Here is a 9340-nt window from a genome sequence, read left to right on the forward strand (position 1 = left end):
GTAGGACCTGCCAAGAATGGGGTATATTGACGGTGTGGCAGGCAGGGCCAGATTAAGAGCCCAGTGGGCCTGGTGCTGACAATTATGATGGGCCTAATTACCAAAAACACTAATTCAGTCCTACCTCCTAAGCGTCATGTCATGTCATCTGATGGAAATGGTGCTGGAGGGAAAGTGATAGGATGCAGCTGTGAGAAAACACATACCCTATGCTAATCTCACGCTTTCATCTTTCAAGTAAACCCATACACCCTAACAGCAGTGTCCAGTAAAGCAGGAAGTCTATGGATGGGGTAAAAGGGTGGGCCACTGACACAAATCACATAACCAGAACTGACGAAAGGGGCGAACATACACAAAAAGGGGGCATGTATATGTCCCCATGTCTCCCAATCACATAGTGTCTGTGTCCCCATGTCTCCCAGTGTTCCCATGTCACTAGGACACTAGGGGACATTGAGAAACATTGGGACACTGGGAGACATGGGGACACTGAGATACTAGGGAACATTGGGAGACCTGGGGGCAGTGGGTGACTTTGAGACATGAGGGAACACTGGGAGACATGGGGCACTGAGACACTGTGATGCATAGGGGACACTGTGATATATAGGGGACACTGGAGACTTGATAAAGAACTGGGTACAGGTCAAAACGTTGCAGAGTCCAATAAACCTGCTTAAATCTATCACAGTGTGTGCCTGAGATTTTTTCTTTTATACTAGGGTACACTGAGACACTTGGGGGCACTGTGAGACATGGGTACACTGGGAGACTAGAGGATTCTGAGAGACTAGGGGACACTGAGACACTAAGGACACTGAGACACTACGGACACTGAGAGGCATGGGGCACTGAGACACTTTGATACATAAGGGACACTGTGATACATAGGGGACACTGGAGACTTGATAAAGATCTGGGTAAAGGTCAAAACATTGTGGTGTCCAATAAACCTGCTTAAATCTATCACAGTGAGTGCCTGAGATTTTCTCTTTCATACTAGGGGACACTGAGACACTAGGAGACATGGGGACACAGAGACTGGGAGACTAGGAGACTTTGGGAGACTAGAAAACACTCAGACACTAGGGACACTAGGGACACTGGCACACTACAGACACTAAGAGACACCAGGGACACTGTGATACATGGGGATACTGAGATACTAGGGACACTGGCTGGGAGACATGGGGACACTTAGAGTGCCCCATGTCTCCCAGGTCTCAAAGTAGCCCAGTGTCCCCATGTCTCCCTGTGTACCCCAGTGTCTCCATATCTTTTAGTGTCCCCTAGTGTCTCAGTGTCCCTATGTCTCCCAGTGTCCCAATGTCTCAGCGTCCCCAAGTCTCTCACCGTCCCCATGTCTCGCAGGATTGGAGCTGCTGTCTGGACTCTGTGCAGAGCTGCTCCCCTGCGGATCAGTGAGTAGTGAGAGGCAGGGAGGGAGATGATGTGACTTCTTAGCCCTACCTCTCTCCACACAAACAGCGACCCCTACTGGCCGGCGCTGGTATTGCAGAATATTCTCTGTTTATACTGAGACAGACATTTATATTGCTGGTAATACTGCAATACCGGCACTGGCTAGGCAGCCTCAAATACCTGAGAAATACCTGGCAACCATAAGAAATACATGAGAAATACCTGGCAACCCTAAGAGTAGTGTATAAAGAAAAAAAAATAATAATAATACTTTTTTTTAAATCAATGGGCCTATACCCTGGGCCTGGAGCTGCAGCTCCATCAGCCCCTATGTTAATTCGGCCCTGGTGGCTTATGCAACGTATGATCATATAATGTAACTAAATCCCCATTATTTTATGCCTATATTGCTACTTCTGAGCGTTTTTTTGTTTTTGTTTTTGAAACTTCCATCAAAATAGACCTGGCAATGTTGTTTAAGTTTATTCAATATAGTGGGAATTTTAAGACAATTCAAAATTAATTTCAAATTTAAGGCTTAAATAGCTGAACTGGAAAAAAGTGGTCCAAATCCACAATGCTTCCATTTTGACCTTAAATTCGAAATTCACTTTGAATAACTAACAATTCTCATGTTAGTGAATAATTTTGGCAGTTTCTTTGTCAAGCCTAAGGTTTATTCAGTATTTTTTTCTGAACTTTTGGACGTGGTTGCATTCTTATTTTGGTTCCTCTTGTTCAAAGTCTGTAAAAGAGAATGAGTTTATATGTAATCTGATTAAAATGTAAACTATATAGACATGGTGAGTGACGAACACTGCATGTTTTACCTATGAAGGAACCAACATATTCCAATAGTAACCTAAAATACATACAATGTAGGAGATGATTCACACTTCTAGAATGGTTCTGTAATATAAAAAGCAATATAGTGTAATATGCTAATGCAATTGTATCAATCGAAATGAGCGTCAGGTACTCACAAGCCTAGAGCCAAATTTCTGCATATGGCTCTCATGGATAGCGCTGTGGGACTTTTCAGGATGTCCCTCTCCTATTCCCAGATCACTTATATGATGCTCCGGTTGGGTAATAATCCAGGTTCCACAAATTGACTTGAATTTTTCAGGAGAAAACTTTATTGCTCCCCAATGTGGAGTAAAACATGGATAAAATTAAAATCTCGATAAAATAAATAAAAGATAGTATAACTGTATATAGTCCTGCCGATTGGCAAAAGTCCAAATGTCCGAAACGCGTTTCGCCCCGTACCAGGGGCTTTTTCAATCGGTGTATGGGCTTCCTTCTCTGTTTGGCGTCTTCTTAATCCCCTTGTGTCATTTCACTTCCGGGTTCCGGCTATCGCACGTATGGAACGCAACGTGCGTTCCACCGCTGACGGCATGCGTTCCACTTTCAGATGGCGCCGTCTCTATCAACTGACGTCACTGGAACGCATGTCGAGCGTATCGTGCGTTCCATTTCGGAATTGATGGGAATTTAGATAGCATTAGTGGCATAACATAAAAGTGCTCAATTAATAGAAATTTGAATAGCATTAGTAGCATAACATTAAAGTGCTGATGTTATTAATGGGAATTTAAATAGCATTAGTAGCATAACATTAAAGTGCTCTATTAATAGGAATTTGAATAGCATTAGTGGCATAACATTAAAGTGCTGATGTTGTGCAAAAGGTGATAATAGCCTTTAACTTAGATAGTATTGATCACACTGAAAAAACCATCATATGCTGACATATTATATTAAAGTGCTAGTTTTGTGCCAATGGTGATAATCATTCTTAATATTAATACTGGTATCTTTAAAGTGCTTATAGTTGTAGGGTATTGTTAACTGTCCATTATAATATTAAATATTCATCACACAGGTGTCTCTAGGTGGATAACAACGTGCTTTCCGTTTTAAAGGGTAGCAAATATATCAAATACATTTAAAAGCCTGTTCTATGTAATAGGAGGTGACAGCATTTTTCGGATATTATTCAATTTTATTCTAGCATAGAGATGTTTCACACAAATAGGCATTTAGAAGAAATGACAGACCTCGAAGTCTGAATTTAGTCCGTGGGGTATTAGAGTGTTAAAATTATAGATGAATTTCATTTCTTCTATTCCGATTTTTTTGTTAAAGTCACCTCCCCTCCAATCTTTTTCTACAAGTTTAAGTGGGCAAAAAAATAGGTTCTCAGATTCCTGGTTATGGTGGGTTTTAAAGTGCTTTGATAGACTGTGTGTCTCTAGACCTTTTTTTATGTTGCGCACATGTTCCGAAATTCTTATGTGCAGGCATCTTATGGTTCTGCCTATGTATAATAGGCCACAGGGGCATTTTATCACATAAATGACTCCTTTTGAAAAGCATGTAAGTTGTTCCTTGATGGTAAATTCCTTATTGATGAAATCTTTAATATCGGTCAGGTGTCTCTTTTTACTTTTGGTGGTCCTGCACGCCAGGCAGGTCCCACAACCATAGAAACCTTTATTATAGTTTAGAAAATGTTTTATTTTGGCTGGGCCTTCACTACTTCGAACTAGGGTTTTTTTCATATTAGTGGCACCTCTATAAATTATACGTGGTTGGGTCGGTAAAATATTTTTTAAAACAGGATCTTCTTGTAAGATATACCAGTATTTCCTGATGGCTCTATTTATTTGTTTGTGGTTACCGTTAAAATTGCAAATAAAAGGAATATTTTGGGTATACGTAGATTGTGTGTTTTTGGGTTTGTAGGTTAATAAATCTTTCCTTGATGTGTTCATTATTTCTTCCATAGCTATGTTCAATTCAGTTTCTTCGTATCCTTTTTCTTTAAATTGTTCTCTTATCCTCCCTGCTTGTGTCGTAAAGTCTTCGTCATTAGTGCAGTTTCGCCTTATCCTCAAAAATTGTCCTTTATGTGCGTTCTTAAGCCATGGTCTATGGTGGCAACTGGATTTCTCGATGTACCCGTTTGCATCTACTGTTTTGAAGAAATTTTTTGTTTTAATTTGCTCATTCTGTACAAAGATGTGAAGATCTAAAAAATGGATTTCCTTCTGGCTTTGAGAGGTAGTAAGGATAATCCCCCAGTCATTGTCATTTAAAAAGTGTTTGAACATCTCTAAAAGGTCTGTCGTGCCTTCCCAAATTAAAAAGATGTCGTCTATATATCGGTGGTAGGACACCAAATTCGACACCCAGGGATGGATTGAATACGCTCGACATGCGTTCCAGTGACGTCAGTTGATAGAGACGGCGCCATCTGAAAGTGGAACGCATGCCGTCAGCGGTGGAACGCACGTTGCGTTCCATACGTGCGATAGCCGGAACCCGGAAGTGAAATGACACAAGGGGATTAAGAAGACGCCAAACAGAGAAGGAAGCCCATACACCGATTGAAAAAGCCCCTGGTACGGGGCGAAACGCGTTTCGGACATTTGGACTTTTGCCAATCGGCAGGACTATATACAGTTATACTATCTTTTATTTATTTTATCGAGATTTTAATTTTATCCATGTTTTACTCCACATTGGGGAGCAATAAAGTTTTCTCCTGAAAAATTCAAGTCAATTTGTGGAACCTGGATTATTACCCAACCGGAGCATCATATAAGTGATCTGGGAATAGGAGAGGGACATCCTGAAAAGTCCCACAGCGCTATCCATGAGAGCCATATGCAGAAATTTGGCTCTAGGCTTGTGAGTACCTGACGCTCATTTCGATTGATACAATTGCATTAGCATATTACACTATATTGCTTTTTATATTACAGAACCATTATAGAAGTGTGAATCATCTCCTACATTGTATGTATTTTATGTTTGTATTTTATAGAGTGGTGTAAGGGGTTTCCACTCAGGTGATCTGTGGCATTTATTGCCACCACACTTAATCCCACTTTGTTTGTATATTAATCTGTGTTTCACTTAATATTCCAATAGTAGTCTTGCGCCCACCAAGTTGTGGCTACTTTAATCTTTATTTATGTATTTCTTTCATGTGGTGTGTGTGTGTGGATCTTTGCTTAGTTTATAATGTATAGATTATGTGTCAGATATATCTGTGAGAAATCTTTGCTTGAATCCACCATATGTATCACATTCTAAGTTAGTGATTTGGACAGGTAAAGTTATCAAGCAAAGAGGAGGAAAAAACTGTTGTAACTACAGGCAAAAACATTTCAGAGCTTTGCTATGACTGCTTTTTGGAACAAAGCGATCACTCGGGAGGATTCCAACAGAACTCCTCCACCATAGTAACACGGCCTCATATCCTAGGGAGGGGTGGTATCAGTAAAAGGCACGGTCCTGTACCAACTGAGACTGTAACATGTGTTAATAAATAAAGAGATGTATTTAAAAGGGCCCCTCCCAGCACCCCCACATGCAAGTTGCAATGCATGTTTTAGACTGCAATCCATTATGCAGATGTTTTGATTAATCCCTGACGTAGATGTTTTAAAGAGGCATTTGCAACTCATTGTAGTGGTTCTGATGCTATGAGCTTTTGGAGCCCATCTCTCATGTGCCCCAAGCATACACAGTAGTCTACTGTACTCAGGGACTTTTTAGCTGTGAGGCAAACAAGGCATTTGCCTTGGGCGGCATTTTCCAGGGGGCGGCAAAAAACGCTGCCCCCAAATGCCCAGGGCAAATGCCTTGTTAGCCTTGCGGCTAACTGACATGCCAGTCGGGCGGGTGGCGCTGGCGAGGGAGCACTTCCTCTGAGCTGTCTGCTCAGCTCCCTTGCGCGCCGCCCGCAGAGTGAGGCCGGGAGCCGGAATATGACGTCATATTCCGGCTCCCAGTCTCACTCTGCAGCGCGCAAGGGAGCTGAGCAGAGTGCTCAGTGGAAGTGCTCCCTCGCCAGCCGCCCACCAGCGCTGCCCGCCCAGCACTGGACCCCTAGGGAGAAAGAGAATCCCCCCCAGCATTCCCAAAGGTAAGGAGGCTGGGGGGCAGCACAAAACCAGGATACACCACTGACTGTACTCCAGAAAATCAGCATTCATATGGAATCTCTATTCCAAAATGAATTACATATATTATATGATTCAGAAATTATTAACAGGGTTGTTTGCTAAAGTGAGAATTCAAAGTGAATTTCAAATGTACGGCCAGAGTAGCCAAACTGAGAGCATACCTGACTATTTTGAGCTTTAATTTTAATTTTACAGTGAATAACCCTGCAAGGAGCATAAAACCGATCTCTACTGAATATTCTATTATGTGTTACTTATGTGGTTGATGAGTCATTTTAAATTATAGTTGGTAGTAGTTAGAATACCTATATATCTACATAAGAAAATGTTCTACCTACTTTATAGTATAAAATAATAATTGTATAATATAATAATAATATTACTATTAACTGATCTTTGATATAGATTTTTTTTTTGCTTTTTAATATTGTTTTATTGGTTTAAAAATATATATTTTTGTAAGAGTTTTTCTGGTGATTATCATTTAGTTTCAAATGTGCAACCTTAAATAGAATGTTAGTAATAATTTCATTTTCCTTCTTCATTTAGTCATTATTTTCCATGATTGCATTCGACACTCTCACTTTCAACAGATACTTAATACTCACTCCAACACTTAATTGTAACCTTTAAAACAAATTTATATTAGTAGAGAAACAATTTGGGAGGGGTTTTCTTATAGAATCAGGAGATGTAGTTGAAAATAAGAGAGCGGCATGAGCTCTTCAATAAAGAATTATTTTGAGATATTATAATATCAGGGGATGAATTTATGCAAAACAATGATGGTTCTTGAAGATAAGGGGCAGGCTGCCTACCTGTAATCCAGGTCAACTTCTACAGGAGCCATTTAGTCTCAAAGTGGGGATGACTATCAAAATAGGGACAGAATGCATTAAGGCAGTAGCCAGGGGTAAAGACCAGGCCACAGTGGCATTTCAGGGAGGGGAGGGAGCTACAAGTGAGGTTCTAAAAAGCTCCATGTTTCATTTGGATACTCTTGGATTACTAGTCCAAATTCCTCATAATAGTAAATGAGGAATAACATCTCCAGTTACAAAATTTATGGCAATTACATTTCAATGCAGCATGGTGTGAGAGTATTGCTGTGGGTGCAGAGTTTTAATGCAGTTGGTGCAGGTTTAATACTGCAAGTATTTTAATGTTATTACTATTAAAGGGACACTATAGTCACCAGAACAACTACAGCTTAATGTAGTTGTTCTGTTCAGTATAATCATTGTATGCAGGCATTTTCATGCAAACACTGCCTTTTCAGGGAAAATTTAATGTTTACATTGCCCCTAGAGACACCTCCAAGTGGCCACTCCTCAGATGGCCACTGGAGGTGCTTCCTGGCTCAGTGCTGCACAGCTCTGCATGGGGACACTGACTTTTCCTCATAGAGATGCTTCTCTATGAGGAGGTGCTGATTTGCAAAATTGGTGTTTGGCTCCGCCCCTTGCAGATTTTAGCCAATCCAATGCTTTGGATTGGCTAAAAATTTGCATTCTGATGATGTCACCAACGGGCGGGGTCAGTGCCAGCAGACCAGCACGGCGCTGGAAATAAGGTGAGGTGTTCATGCTGTTAAGGGAGGTTGGGGGGGGGCAAGCAACCTTAATGATGGGTTTTGCACTATAGGGTCAGGAATACATGTTTGTGTTCCTGACCCTATAGTGTTCCTTTAATATTAATAATAAGTAATTCAATTTCAGTTCAGCTAAATATTTGTTTCATTTACAGCAATAAGTCTAAATGTAAGTTTTAGGTTTGGTGTAAGCCTTGCTTCATAAAGAAATCTATCTTTTCAATAATGTATGGCATAGCATATCTGTCAACGAGAGAGAGAGAAGAAAAGCGTATATACAAACACACTATACATATATAAACTTTCTCAGAGTCTGATGAGAAAAACATTGCATAAATATTTTACCAAATACTTTAATAAATATAAGACTTTTTTTTACAAAAATAAACAAGATAAACATACAAATCTAATTGCGTATATATAACAAATCTATACACTAATAGTGCCAAGAAGAACGTTTTGGTTAATCGCAATAAAAAAATAAATAAATACTGTTTTATTGTATCATTTAACCCATCCCAGATTTATATTGGCCTCAAAAAATAGAAAATGATATTCTACTCAAGAGCTTTCTGTTACTGTATTGAAAATAACGAGTAGCCTGAAAATAATCAGTTTTACACAAAGGAACCTTGACTTTGCATGCTCATGTCTTAATCTTCTAGACATCACATGTTGGTGCATCAGCAGAATATCAAACTAGATGAAATGTTACATAGAAAGGTGAAGGTTCGTCTACTGAGGGTTTTCAAAGCCGAGATAAGATCTTTGACAACTGTTGCTGTGAAATGGCATTTAAGCTAATTCAAAACAAAACAGAATCACAGTAGTGATATAATCAAATTATATTGTATTGCTAATTTTTATTTAGCAAGATTACATAAAACAACATTAACCACTGTGTGATATTTTGTTACACTAAACAATGTGAAGAAAGGTTCTGGCCACAGAGCAGAGGCACTTTTGAATTATATATATATATATATATATATATAGGAAACATGGGGGGATGGTTGCACTCACCTAAACATGCTTAAATGGGGTGCTGCTGGGGGCCATATTATACAATAAATACACAAGATCAGTAGGTCCCCCCCCTCATTGATAATTTTAGGGCCCCCACCCGCCGCACAGGGGTGGGGGCCGGGGGGGGGACAGTAGGTCCCCCCCCTTATTGATAATTTTAGAAAGCGAGCTGAGCTGTCAGTCAGACAGCTCAGCTCGTGAACGCGCATTCCGCGCACATGCGCGGTAAAGCGCTCAGGTTCTTCATAGGGCGGCATTCAATGCCGCTCTATGAAGAACGCGATTGGTGCAGCGCGAAGCCGTCCCATTGGGC

The sequence above is a fragment of the Pelobates fuscus genome, chromosome 2 (assembly GCF_036172605.1).
Source record: "Pelobates fuscus isolate aPelFus1 chromosome 2, aPelFus1.pri, whole genome shotgun sequence".
NCBI lineage: Eukaryota > Metazoa > Chordata > Amphibia > Anura > Pelobatidae > Pelobates > Pelobates fuscus.